Below are 13957 nucleotides of genomic sequence, written 5' to 3'. Positions count from 1 at the left end.
TAACCAGTATAGAGTTCAGTAAACGGGATAGTTTAATTATTATTAACTTTTATTTACACGACACACCAGAAATCTAAAACATTTGTAAATCAGTAACACACAAAGATACGAATAATACTGATCTAGTAATACGAGTAATAAAGGGACTTTCATTCTATCCCAATATTTCATGTAAGATTGTTGAATTAATAATTGTATAAATATTTAATGTTAATAAAAATTAATATTTCAGCAATTGTATAACTGTCCACTTTATTAAGGAATTGGAGAATCATATCCACTTTCAAATGAAATAAATTTAAATGAAGTGGAGCAAAAAATGTATATATGTTAAAAAAAGGTGTACAAGGAAGTCATGTGGTGTCCACATCAGATTTTTTATATGGTGGAAAAAAGCCTAATTTTTTTTCAAACTCTGCTCGCATTTCATTTGTAAGTAGGTTGATCACATCGAGTTAAAATAATTTCTGTTTTAGTAGAATTTTTATAATTGTATTTATTACTCCTGATGAGGTTTTTAAAAGACGTAAAAAATGATAATTATGTTATTTTATAGTTTACTGACAAAAAAAAAAAAATTGAATTGAATAAATTAAAAGTTTAATGATTGTTTTTTAATTAAATTTTATTATGATTGCTAAATTGTAAATAAAGCAATATTTTAAATTACATCAATATTAAATCAGCAGATTAAACACACCTTTCAGAAGTTTTAATTTAAATACAATATTGCAAGATATAAAAAATTGTCATTAGCGTTTCACATAGCAACTTTACAACTTCTGTAGATCCGATTAAGATCTCGTTATTCAATATTTTTTCACAGTACTTTTACTCTATTCTTCTACTACGTTATAGATAAAAAACTACATTGATCGCTTTCTAATATCACGTCCTACTATTAAAGAAAGTTAAATGATAGTGCCGCTTAGTACAACATGTTACATCTGCAGACGATTCTATAACTTAGAACATAAAGAAGTCTGTTAAAAACATATTTTACGAACATATAAAATTACAGTACAATAAGTAAGAATTTTATAGACAGATAATAAAATATAATCTGTAAACGTGTTTTTAAAGCAGAATGGAATTTTAAAATTATGTTAAAACTATTCTAAGATTTGTGCTATTTTTAGTCTAATGTATTACCTGCAATTAAGTTAATACTAAATATGAGAGATGAATTAATTTGTTGTGTGCTGTAAAGCTTGTTTTAAGTATCTCATGTGTTTACGTAGCTTACTTGCTACACTGCTGTTCAAGAATTTATCTTTAGATGTTGATAATGCATGTGCATGCATGTAATGCTTGCTATATAAAGCTGTCAATAAGGATTACATGCAAATACAGTGTGTAAGATTTTTACACGTTTGTATATTTTTATCTGATTGAAAATCGCAAGTATTTCGTTTTAATTACATATTATATTACAAAGATATAAATTACTGTACATAATATAACTTTAACAAAATATTATAATTTTAATTAGCTTATTATCGTACTTTACATAGGTTATTAATATGAAATATTGTTTTGTTGAAGATTATAATACTATTATTTTCGCTTAGATTTTAAATAATTTATTTCTAAGACAAATACTATAATGATTCGTTAGTCAGTATTAACTAATGAATGAGAAAATTAATTTATCCTGTAGCCAGTAAAATAAAAGAGATAAACATTGGTCCAGATAAAAAAAAGAAAACTAAACTACTGTTACAATTTATCTTCAGCAAGTTGGTAATGCTTCTTTTTTTAAGTGTATAAAAGAACCAATATTTTTACAACTCGAAAAAGTTTAACAGAATTCATGTAATATCTAAAAATATATTCTAAAGCTGTTCTATACTTTTGTAACTTCAAGAATTTTGTGAAATAAAAAAAGAAGAAAGTATTGATGTTCATTCTTTTTTTTTATACGGTTTCACAATCCAAAAAATATAGTTTATTAATAATTTCTTAGCGTGTAAAATTTCTTTTATATAATTTCTATAATTTATAATTTCATATAATTTCGTCTATAATTTCTTTTCTATATAAAAAAAATTTCATTGCAAGAAAGTAAAATTGTAGATTTAATTTTTAAAAAATGAATCCACAATTAAGCGCAATATATATTTTAATACTCTTACCTATAGTTTTTGCCTACAATCAACGTCAATTCTTTTAATTGATTATTTTTATTTTTATAAAGATAAAAATGTTTCAACAATTAAAAAAAAAATTGTTACGCAACTGCTTCATATAACTTATAGCATGACTCTAATTGTTGATCGGACTGTACATAAAAGCATTAAAAAAAAACTTATGGCTCAGATAATTTTGGTAGTCCTGTTCTATCACAATTATACCAGTTCTCAAATCTTTATTTAAACGTCTTAAGTTTATTTATAATAAATGGAGGATAGTTTAAATTGATTTAATAATTTATTTATACTTAATCTGACTGAACTTTTTAAAATACCCCATGGGTAAGTCTTTGAAATTAAAAATGGAGTCGTTCTGGGATCTGTCTTTTGCCTGATACTCTTCTTGGTGGCTATTAATCGGGTAGCTGATGTGATATCTCCGACGGTAAAAAAAGTACATTCCTGACGAAATCACTATCACCTGTAGAGGCAAGAAAATTGAAACTACTAGGGAAATAATGCAGAATTCGCTGAACTCAGTGCAAAGATGGGCAAAATGTTGTGATTTCGAATTGTCAGTGACTAAGTCAAGATCTATTGTTTTCTCTTAATAGCCAGACAGGTACAAAACATGGTGAAATTAAATTTAGGTGAAGAAGAGATATAGGGAACAAACGAGATTAAAATTCTAGGTGTGACTTTTGATGACAAGCTGACTTTCTCGAGATACATGAAATACACTAAGAGTAAATGTCTAAGGAGAATTAATGTCCTTAAACTCATATCATCTTGCAAGTGGGGTGCTGACAAACACACCATTCTGAACACGTCTATACGTGTTCGAACTATACGTGTTAGCTTTGACAGAACAATGCATAGAAGCACTGTTCTGTCGAAGCTAGAATACGGATCTACCTTGTAAGACTCTACGAGAAAAAAATTAAGGGCCTACTAGAATACTTGCACAATACCTGCATTCGAATATCAATATGGGCATTTGCCACACTACTCCTATACAAAGTTTACTGGTGGAATCCTATAATTCCCATTACATTACAGGAGGGAATACCAGGCTATCAAGTACGCGATCCGCAAGTTCTATCTATCCAACTGCTCAAGGCAAATGACCAGGCACAGTCGCACTCTACTACTCGAGAGAATGAAGTCCTTAACGCAGTCTTTCAACCTCAGACTGCTTCGCTATCTCCAGGAACTAGACCTGCCTGTTCCGAGGATTCTCGGGAAGAAAATAGGATGCGGCGCTCCTTGGTTGCGCGTACCTCTAAAGATCGAATATTTACCATCTGGAAGTCTTAACCAGGAATCACGTTACCATTCTGCTAGAGACCAATTTAGCGAGATGACCAAGAAATACAATGGGCACAATCACATCTATTCAGACGGCTCAGTCTCGGATAAGGCTGTTCTGTTATACTCCGTGACACTGAGATTATATACAAGCTTAGTACCTATTCCTCTGTGTTCTTTTATTAAAAAAAAATTATTAAATTTTTTTAAATTAATTGTAAAATTTATTAAAAAAAATTTACAATTATTACTTTTTTCCTTTTTTTAATCGGTAATTATGATCTAAATTAAACTTTTATATAGTTTTTTGTGAAGTTTATGTAGTCCACTTTGTTACATTACTTCTGACTAATTAAATATGCTTAGACACTGAAAGTTAAGTAGAGACTACTAAAACCAAATTGATTTAGGTTGAAATAGCACTGATATGTTTCTTGTATCTCTTTCATTAAATACAATCATTACAATTCTAAACCATTTATAATTCAAGGTGGGAAGACGCTCTCTGTAGGGACAACCATAGCCATATCCCAACATCCTCACCATGTCTACCTGACTGACAGAACGTAGTCTTTCTTCTTAAAATATTAAGCCGTATAGGCTTTTTGAAGATAGTTCCCACAGTCCGTACCCAAACATATTTCTGAAATTCGTTGATTTTAGGTAGGGAGAATAGAAATGGATCTATTAACTGTGACATCAAAATTTATACGTATCTGCAATAACAAAATCTAGACTACTGATATTAAATTACTTTCTAATATATTTAATTACAACCAAGTACCTTTCCAATCAAATAATTCTAACCAAGAATCAGAAGAAACCCATTAAAAGATATTTTACTACAATGGACTCCACAGAAAATTACTGCCGCTTCAACACTTGATCAGGAAATCATCTCAAATTTTTAATATTTCCTAACAGTTGATCATTATTTCAAGCCGTATGATTTCCATGTGGATACATTCAGAAGAAATTTTCTCTGACAATCTCTCACCTGTGGTTAAACCAAAATAGCAAGTCAGAAATCATCCTCTTGATCACGAAAAATCCTCAATTTTTCTAATCAATAATTGAATCTTCCATGGCCTATCAAAGTGATCTGACCTACAAACAACCTACCAATAAGAATGGTGTCTCACCTTTTTTATCATGCTTCCAACTCTTCCTTTTCTATAGTCATCTGCTGTATTGTACCTTCCAGTTATTTTCCCTCTTAAATTCACTTATTTCAGACAACCTCCAGCTAAATTGAACGAAATCTTAATAAAATTCACACGACAAGCTTGCCGGATACTGTAGATAGAAGCTAAAAAATAGTAAATAACTAGTACAATGCTGTCAGTTCAAAATAGCCAAGGTTTTGTGTCTATAGAATAAAAACTTCAGTCTTTTTTAACTACCTGCTAACCTAAATATCTGTGTATTAATTCTCTACTCTGTGGAAAAAAAAAACACCTGCAAATGAGAATTAAATGGCAAAAATTTATCTACATTTAATGTCAGAATCTTTTCTTGTTTAATGTATTTTATATTCTGCTACACAGTTAAACAAACAGATGTCTTGAACGAGCCCCAAATGTTGAATATTTTTTGTTAAATTACACCATTTGGTATATAAATTACATTTTCATAAACTTATGACTTCATTTGCACGAAATTCCACGAAGATTATACCTCCCTCTTGTGAAACGTACTCCCCCCAAAAAAGAAAAAGGTATCAGACAGAATAATCCACTTCATTGTAGAATTCCATTAGTGAGAACTCTCATGTTCTAAAATTCAATCCACAAACTGGAGATAACCACCGCATGGGACACCTCCTGACGTATCCAAATAATTAATTAGATAGATTTGATATCCATCTTTAGCGTATCTAGCTTAGTGCCAAAACAGCAGTCGATTTTTGTTGTGGATTCATAGTTTTCCTTGAAATATTAAACCATGTAAACTGCTTAGATATATCCTGAAACCATACATACAGCTAAAATATATTCCCATATGGTAAGATAATTAACAAGAAGAGATTAATAGGTATCTGAAAATATAGAGATTAAAAAACAGCAGATATACTACTTCTCAACAATTATAATTACATCCAGTACTCATTACTAATTAGATAATCCACTTATTTATAAAAGCTCTAAAAAATAACTAACATAATGATTTAAGGGAATCTATTCATTCTCCTTCAATCATGTTTAAAAAATGGATTTTTATTCATTGTTTATTATCCTGAAATGCGTTTTATTAAATTAATACAACAAACTGATTTACTGTTATTTAAAATTAATTTATAGCAAATCTTACAACTTTTGTTAAATATAATATGAAATGTAATTATGATCCTTATTTTATTGAGATTTTTTTTTTTTTTTTAGATCTCAAATGATATTTACAATCGGTTTCATAAATTAGAAACCCATAAATAAATTGTATAACAATAATCAAGTTATAAAGAAGTTCCCCTCGAAACAGCTTAATTTCATTCTAGGTATAAACAAACAGTAAATAAAGGTAGTATAAGCATTGTTAAAGTCCAGCTACTAACGAACTAGGAATCATAGTAATGTCCAGGATTATGAATAAACTACAACATAAAAAAAATAATAGCACATAGAAACAAATAACATTTGAAACATAAATGAACATAAACATAGACACTTTGAAGACGCCCAACTTTGATACTCCTCCTGAGTATCACTATTATTAGGTTCAAAAATCCAGTACTTGAACCCGCTTTAACAGCCTTACCTTTTATTTAGATGTCAATAATTTAAAGAAGTATTAAAAGTAATGTCAGCATAATTTGGATACACCTATTTAATCATTGTAATAAGAAAGAATGATAACCACTTTTCTAAAAAGAGTATAGCACTGCTGTTCCTAACGTAATGTAATCTGTTTCCTTTATTCCATTACGATTTATTATTATTACTGTATTATGGAGGCATATATTATGATAAATAGCAAACGCAGCATAGTATGTAAATTAAAAAGCCTATGATATATTCAAATAAATCTTAATTATGTTTGTATAAACAATAAATTAATTATTCATAACACTTTTATTGTGCATTTGTGTGTAGTTTGAATGCAATTTATATTCATACAATCTAATCGTATACACTATAAATCAGGATAAGTTTAGTGAAACTGCGCGTAGGCTATATGAAGTGGAAAGAAACAGATATTTTATTTTCACTATCAAACAAAAACTTCAACAAAATACGAATAAAATTATCACAGTTAAACTTTCTGGAAAAATGTATTGATATGTGCGTATTAGTTAACGGATTTAAGAGTGAGAAGTATTTTCAAGTATTACAGAATAAATTGTAAAATTTGTTTATTTAAAAATATTTTATAAGAGTTATATTGTAAAGATTAATTGCGATTTGAAAATGTATATTTTTTAACAATTATAATTAAATAACGATATTCTTGACACTTAGGCTTTTTTAATATTTTTCAAATTCTGCATAGAAAGAAAATAAAGTATTTTGAAACTGTTAAAATTCAGCAGTTAAATAAACTAAATAAAAAACAGATTGTTGATAACTTTAAAATTTGCGCCTTAAACAATATTATAATTTTTCCAGGTTCATAAATGTAAATTATACACATGTATTAATTTTTTCATGACCTTTTTTTATCAAATTCTAGTTTTACATACGTTTTTCATTTTTTTAAAGTAAATGGTATCTATTTTAGCTATATAATTAACGAAACTGGTTTTAATTAAAGATAGTATATTATACTAATCTCCAAATACTAGTAAAAATTATTTTTTTGTTTATTAACTCTAAACAATTCAGTTTAAAATATGAATAATTATTATTATTCATATAATTATATCGACACGATATAAACAAAGAATTAAAAATATTTGAATTAGATCAAGTTATGAACTTCGTTTTTAAAATAACAGAGTTTAAAAAGTGGAATACCATCGTAAATAACAATTTAATTCCTTGCTAAATAATTAAATAAATAGCTCACTTCTCAAAATTATATTTAAATATTTTCAGATTCTCCATTTGTTTAACTATTTTCATCGAATAGATTTTAATAAATATCGATACTTGTATCATAACTAGCATTTGCTGCAGTGGCTTCACCAGGGCTGTTTGCGAATAGAACTTAAAAACTGGAAATAAAGTTTTAGTGATATACATTTCAGTGACTGTATCTGTATTCAACACTGACGCAGATCTTTTGTATTCCTTGTTATTAACAGAACCAGTCACTCTAAATTTTGCAACTAACCTTAATACTGATGTTTTGTTAGGAGCTGGTTTATCTGGGTACTTATGGCGAAACAAATCTTGCACTGCAACCGCTGATTTCGTACTGAAGTACGACTCAACGATGAAAACACGTTCATCTAGCGAAAACACCATCTTGTCTCTAGCAATACACTGAACGTTATGATTACATTGTTGTTACTATCGGTAGTGTTCTACTGCGTCGCCGCGATGTTTAGATGTTGGACGAGTCCATTTCAGTAACGAGTAAGGGAGTAAGATTGACTTTTGAAATTTCATGGATGAGTGATTGATGGGTTGCGTTTTATATGGGACACCCTGTATGTGAGCTGTTGCTCTCAGAGCTATTGCGATTCACAACTTACCGGATAATAACAATAATAATTATAATCTGGATGAATAACAACTTTGCAGTAAAATAAAATTTCATAAAAGATGATAAAATGAGAGAAGTATTAAATTTCTGGGTACATTATATTCTTGTTTATGTTACATTATTATACTGTACTATTGTAACGGATCATAAGAACGACAAAGCTTATAAACAGGTTGTATTGACCTTGAACATGCTCAAAAACATGTAACACTGTATACCTAGGACCTTTGTGTTCGTCCACTAATAATACTGCTACCTTTTCAATTGTAGACGCATTAAATTGCCAATATGTTACCGGAATCCGGTCAGCAAGAATAATCAATTTCAAATTGTTTAATTAATTAATAGATCTCGACTGAAGACTATACTTGAAACACTGTATGAGACCAATATTATCTTGCAAATGTTTTTGCAATGATTCGATGAATTCCCATTTCAAAGTCGGGTTTACATTCGTAAGAGATAATATTTTATCAAACTTTCAGATATAAAATAAATCTGTAAGGTTTTGGTAATATTTTTAGTTTTTTACTTCCAACCAAATGACGAAGTTGGTCCTGTATTTTAACATTATGCATGACATTTCCTACTCTTATCTCTTTTGCTCCAAATGATGTAATTTTAAATGTGCTCTTGTTTTGCCTTAAATTATCTAAGAAAGTTTGGATAAAGGATGTGTTCCAAAAATATAATTCTTGATGAAATCAGGTGGGTTGAAATTGTTCAAGAATAACTTTGCCCTCAGTACAACAAAATCAGAGTTTCATTACTCCATTTTTTTGGCACTGCAGTTGTTACATATTTTAATCATGTTACTTATTTGGATATGTTTCAATTTCAATTTTAAAGTTATAATCAAAAGCTTATATGAGATCTAACATACTTCTCGAAGGTTGAGTTAGATTTTTAACTGAGCATATATGTTACTTTTCAAATCTTTCAGAACTCACTGGCGTAGATTCACGTTGTCTACGATCATAAATTATAGTAGTTCTAGAAGTTCATCCTACCTATGATCTCGCCAACCTTGACGTTATGAAAATATTAATAACAAATTGGAAGTAGAACCAGTGGCAATTATGTGTGTCGCTTACCCTAATGGAACTTCTTAGATGAGGATATAAAAATCTATTGAGGACTCGCGTTAGATTGAGTTTTCGTGGATCGCCGCCAGATTAGGCAAAAATATTTAGTAAATCACATAATAACGTTCTGAAAAAGTCAATATTTAAATCGAAATTCATTAATAATCAAACCGTCATATATTAGTAATACGTAAATAGTTGTAGTGTAAATAGTTTAATTTTATTATCAAACTGATTTTTTTTTACATATATTATATTAATAATGAACATTGATCTTTTCAGATAATTAGCAATCCCAGTAATATTTCGCTATTGTTAGATTTGTATATATATATATATATATATATATATACATATATATATGTAGATTAAATGAAAATAATTGAAAATTTGATGAAATATTAAAAAACTGAACGTTACGGAACTTCAAAAAATTTAACCTTTCATATTATAAAAGTCAGAATGTAAATAAATCAAATTGGCAAAACAGCAGTACCTACCGGATTTAATTCACACTACTCTCTACACACAGTACTAGGTTTAAAATACCTGCAACTTTCTTTTTACTGGTCAGTTGAAGGATTTCAATAGCTTTAAACCTTCTCCGGATACGTGGACCATTTTGAAAATAACCGCGCGTAAATCAGTCCAGTAGATTTTTAGTCAATAGCGGACACACATACGAACATCGCCTTTTATATATATATAAGTAGAAGAAGAAAGTTTATTTGTATATTTGTTTCGTAAATATCTTGACACCGGTGCCACGTAGCGGTTATAGTTTTTGCAAAGATTTTTCTTTTCTGGTAACTAATGTCTGAATATGAGCCAAATCGGTCCATAAATATATTTTTTGTAAATATCACAAACTCAGTGTCATCTAGCGGGTCCAAACTAATTCAGGAACCGTCGTGGGCGTGCGCACAACTCTCCAAAGGTTTATAACAATTGAATGAATGGTATAGGGACACATACGGGACAAACAAACATTCATTTTTATACGAGTATGTATAGTAGATGATTAAATTTAGTAAATCACGTAATAATTATCTGTAGACGTATAGTTGTTGGCATAGGTGATAATCGATATAGACGATGACATTTAATTTAGTAAAAGAAGTTTTAGTTTTTTTATTTATACGTTGTTTTATTTTATAATATGTAGGGTGAGATTTGAACTGCAGAAAACATTCCGGAAGTCATAAGAAAGCTACAGTTAAAATATTGTAATGGTTGTGTTCAGTAGTTTTCGCGGTTATCGGGAACAAACAAAAAAAACCATTGTCTCTTTATTTACTAATGAAATTATTACAAAATGGTCGTTTAGTCTTACATTTTCTCATTTATTCAATAGATCTGACTAAGATCTCTGTTATTTTTACACGAGGGTTAGAATAAATATTATAATATTAGATATTAATATTTCACAGTATTACACATTTATTTCTAACTATCGTACATGTTTAATCTATGTCTGTACTTAAATATTTCTACGTTAATATTTGTTTTATACATATTTCTACTTTAATATTTGTTTTATACGAACGTATATATATATATATATTTATTTTATCACCGAAGTTTATAACCAGAGTAGAGGCTATTGTACTGTAAAAACATTATTATTCACAAGAGAGTTATTGTGATGGATATGTGAAATGTAGAAAGTTCCTTTACAGCTGGGAGTTGTAGTGAGATGCATTTCAAGAAAAAGCGGTTTGAGTTATTTCGTTCTTGTCTCATATACAGTTTGATATTTAAATTCTATTTCTTTATCGGAGATTTTTTTTATTCAGTTTTTTTAAGGTAGTTGGGGCGGAAGTTGAGTCAGAGATATATTAATAACTGAAAAATAAAATGTAATAATAGTAAAAACAAGGATAATAATAATAATACAAAAATTAGTCTTTTCAGGTATAGTCTCACTTTTCTCAACGAATAGTATGGTAATATTAAAAAAGTTTACAAAAACTTATTTAATGTTAACTCATACATATTTTATAACTTAAATAGTAGCGGTTTATCTTTTCCGATGAGTTTGAAGTTTAATAATTCGCTTCTTAATAAGGATAAAAAAATAAAGGATGGTTTTTTATTGCTGAATATATTTACTATTAAACTAAGCAATTTCGTTTTATGGCTGAAGTTGTCTTCAAAGATTGAAAAAATAACGAATAATACCTCCTTTTTTACTATTTTCACCTAAACTCAGTTACGTGTGCGAAATGCGTACACACACTTTTTCGTGTGCGATTCTAAAAATACACCTGACAATTATTGTAGTAACTAATCTTTTCTCATTGAGCTCTCTAGCTTTGAAATACTTTTAGAACAATGGTTTTTCAGTTTTCGACTATTTTTCTGGTACAAAAATTTCAGTTAGGAGCCATAATTTTATTTTAAATTTAAAAACTTATTATATTTGTTAAGTAAGTTAAATAAAAAAATGTTTATGATAATTTAAAGTCATAGACCTTATTCATTATTTCGATGGGGTAAAAATTCTGTAACGAAAAATCTTTTAAAAAGACTGCTTGTTTAAACATTGACCAGAGGAAAATACTATAACTCTTAAATAGCCTTGCTATTGTGGACAAATTCTCTTTCGGACAGTGCCCAGATTAATTATTTGTTTAAAAATTTTACTATAATTCGCCTGCACTAGCTCGAAATATCTATTTAAAATTTACAAATAATATTATTTCAATTGCTTGTTAATAATTATTGTACACATTTTTCTAAATTCTTAGAAATTTAATCTTGATATTTTCCCCCTTTTTATTATTTTAGGATTTTCTTGAACTATTTCGAATAGAATAATGATATAAAAATGTATCGATTCAATGAAGTATTAGAAATGAATTAGATAACGCTTTTCTGTCTTCAGTCATTTGACTGGTTTGATGCAGCTCTCCAAGATCCCCTATCTAGTGCCAGTCGTTTCATTTCGGAACATCCACTACATCCTACATCCTTAATAATTTGTTTTACATATTCCAAACGTTGCCTGCCTGCAAAATTATTCCCACCTACCTGTCCCCCAATATCAAAGAGACTATTCCAGGATGCCTTAATATGTGGCCTACAAGGCTGTCTCTTCTTTTAACTATATTTTTCCAAATGCTTCTTTCTTCATTTGCATTTCATTATCACTTGATTATGGTCGTTATCAAGGTTTGCTTCAGGATATGCTTAGCAGTCGAGCAGTTGATTTCTAAATCTTTGTTTACCCGCGATATAATCTATCTGATACTTTGTAGTATCACCAGGATTTTTCCACGTGTATATTCTTCTATTATGATTTTCAAACTGGGTGTTGGCAATTACTAAATTATAGTTCGTGCAAAACTCAATAAGTCTGGCCCCTCTTTTATTCCTTTTGCTTAGCCTGTATTCATCCACAATATTTCCTTTCCTGCCTTTTCCGATACTTGTATTCCAATCTCCAACTATTATTAAATTTTCATCCCCTTTTATGTGTGTAATTTTTTCCTCATCATTATCATGGGCACTTGTAGGTATATAGACGTTAACAATCGTTGTCGCCTTAGGCTTTGATTTTATTTTTATTACAATAATTAGATAATGTAAAAATTCAGCTTTAATTTTTTAATATTTACATGTGATTAGAATTTCATTAATAACTTTCTTTTTTTAGATATAGCTGACAAAAAAAATATAATAAAAAAAGAAATGCTATCTAATTAAAATATCAACGTGCTGAATTTGGATAACTTAACCTCTATAATGTGAATTACAGCCTCTATTAATCTTATATATTTTTAAAAAAAATTCTTTCCTTTTTTACCGTAAAAAATTATTAATTATCATTCGCGTTATATATAGCATCAGGAATAATTGAAGAAATTTAAACTCAATTACGAACAAAAAACTCCTCTTACCTAAATTTAACTACGAAATAAGTTAAGACTTGAAGTGAATTTGGTCATTATATACTTATTAAAGAGTTCTTTCATTTTTTAGTTTTGTTAATTGTTAATTTTTAACTTTACCAGATAATTCTAAAAGAATACATTTTTCTTTTGTTTCAGGAGTGGTGCCGCTTTTGACTACATTTAACGTAAAAAGAGGTTTAGACGGCAATAATTTTTGTCGTCCTTCTAACTGCTTGAATTAGGAAAATGTATCTCGCCGTAAAAGGGAGGAATCGCCTCCCATTCAATGCAGTTCATCAGTATCGCAATGGACCTTGTGTTTTAGCTCCTACATGATCAAATTGATTACGTGTGCATTTAGTTAATGACATTCCAGGATGAAAGAATACCTGGTGTTGTCATTCTTATTCGTAACCCATCAATTAAAATTTTCAATATCGGAACATTTGGAAATATTAAATTGCTGTAAAGAAATAGAATGATCTCTTCGAAAGTCTGTTTATAAACCTTACATATGAGTAAGTTAATTAAGCCATACAATTTTTAATAGTTTTTTATGTAATAAAGCTATACTGAAACTTGGTTTTTTAAAACTATGAATAGTTATTATTGATTCCATTTACTATTATAATTTCTAACAAATAAATATTAAATTTTAAAATTTAAATTAGATTAAATTAAAATTAAAATTAAATAAAAATTTTAATTAAATTTTAAGATTTAAACAAAAATTTAATTTAAATTCACCGCCTCCGTGGCTGAGTAGTTGCTTCTCGGAATTTCGTGCGGAGGTCCCAGGTTCGAATCCCGGTCAGGTATGGCATCTTTTCATACGCTACCAATCTCCATCGGGGTAATAATCTTAGTTGATAATGACTGTTCATTCATAACA

General features: G+C 28.9%; 1 protein-coding gene across 1 annotated transcript in view; it reads left to right on the top strand.

Annotated features, from left to right (window-relative positions):
- LOC142318339 (growth hormone secretagogue receptor type 1-like) overlaps window positions 1–13957 on the top strand; it is a 662019-nt gene that overhangs the window by 221635 nt on the left and 426427 nt on the right. Inside the window, exon 2 of the mRNA XM_075354924.1 lies at window positions 13222–13583. The gene's annotated coding sequence lies outside the window, so the exon portion shown is untranslated. The remainder of the gene's footprint in view (window positions 1–13221; window positions 13584–13957) is intronic.

Source organism: Lycorma delicatula, chromosome 1, assembly GCF_047948215.1.
Source record: "Lycorma delicatula isolate Av1 chromosome 1, ASM4794821v1, whole genome shotgun sequence".
Taxonomy (NCBI): Eukaryota; Metazoa; Arthropoda; class Insecta; order Hemiptera; family Fulgoridae; genus Lycorma; species Lycorma delicatula.
The sequence above is the reverse complement of the archived record's forward strand: the minus strand, read 5'-3'. Positions and strand labels throughout refer to the sequence as shown.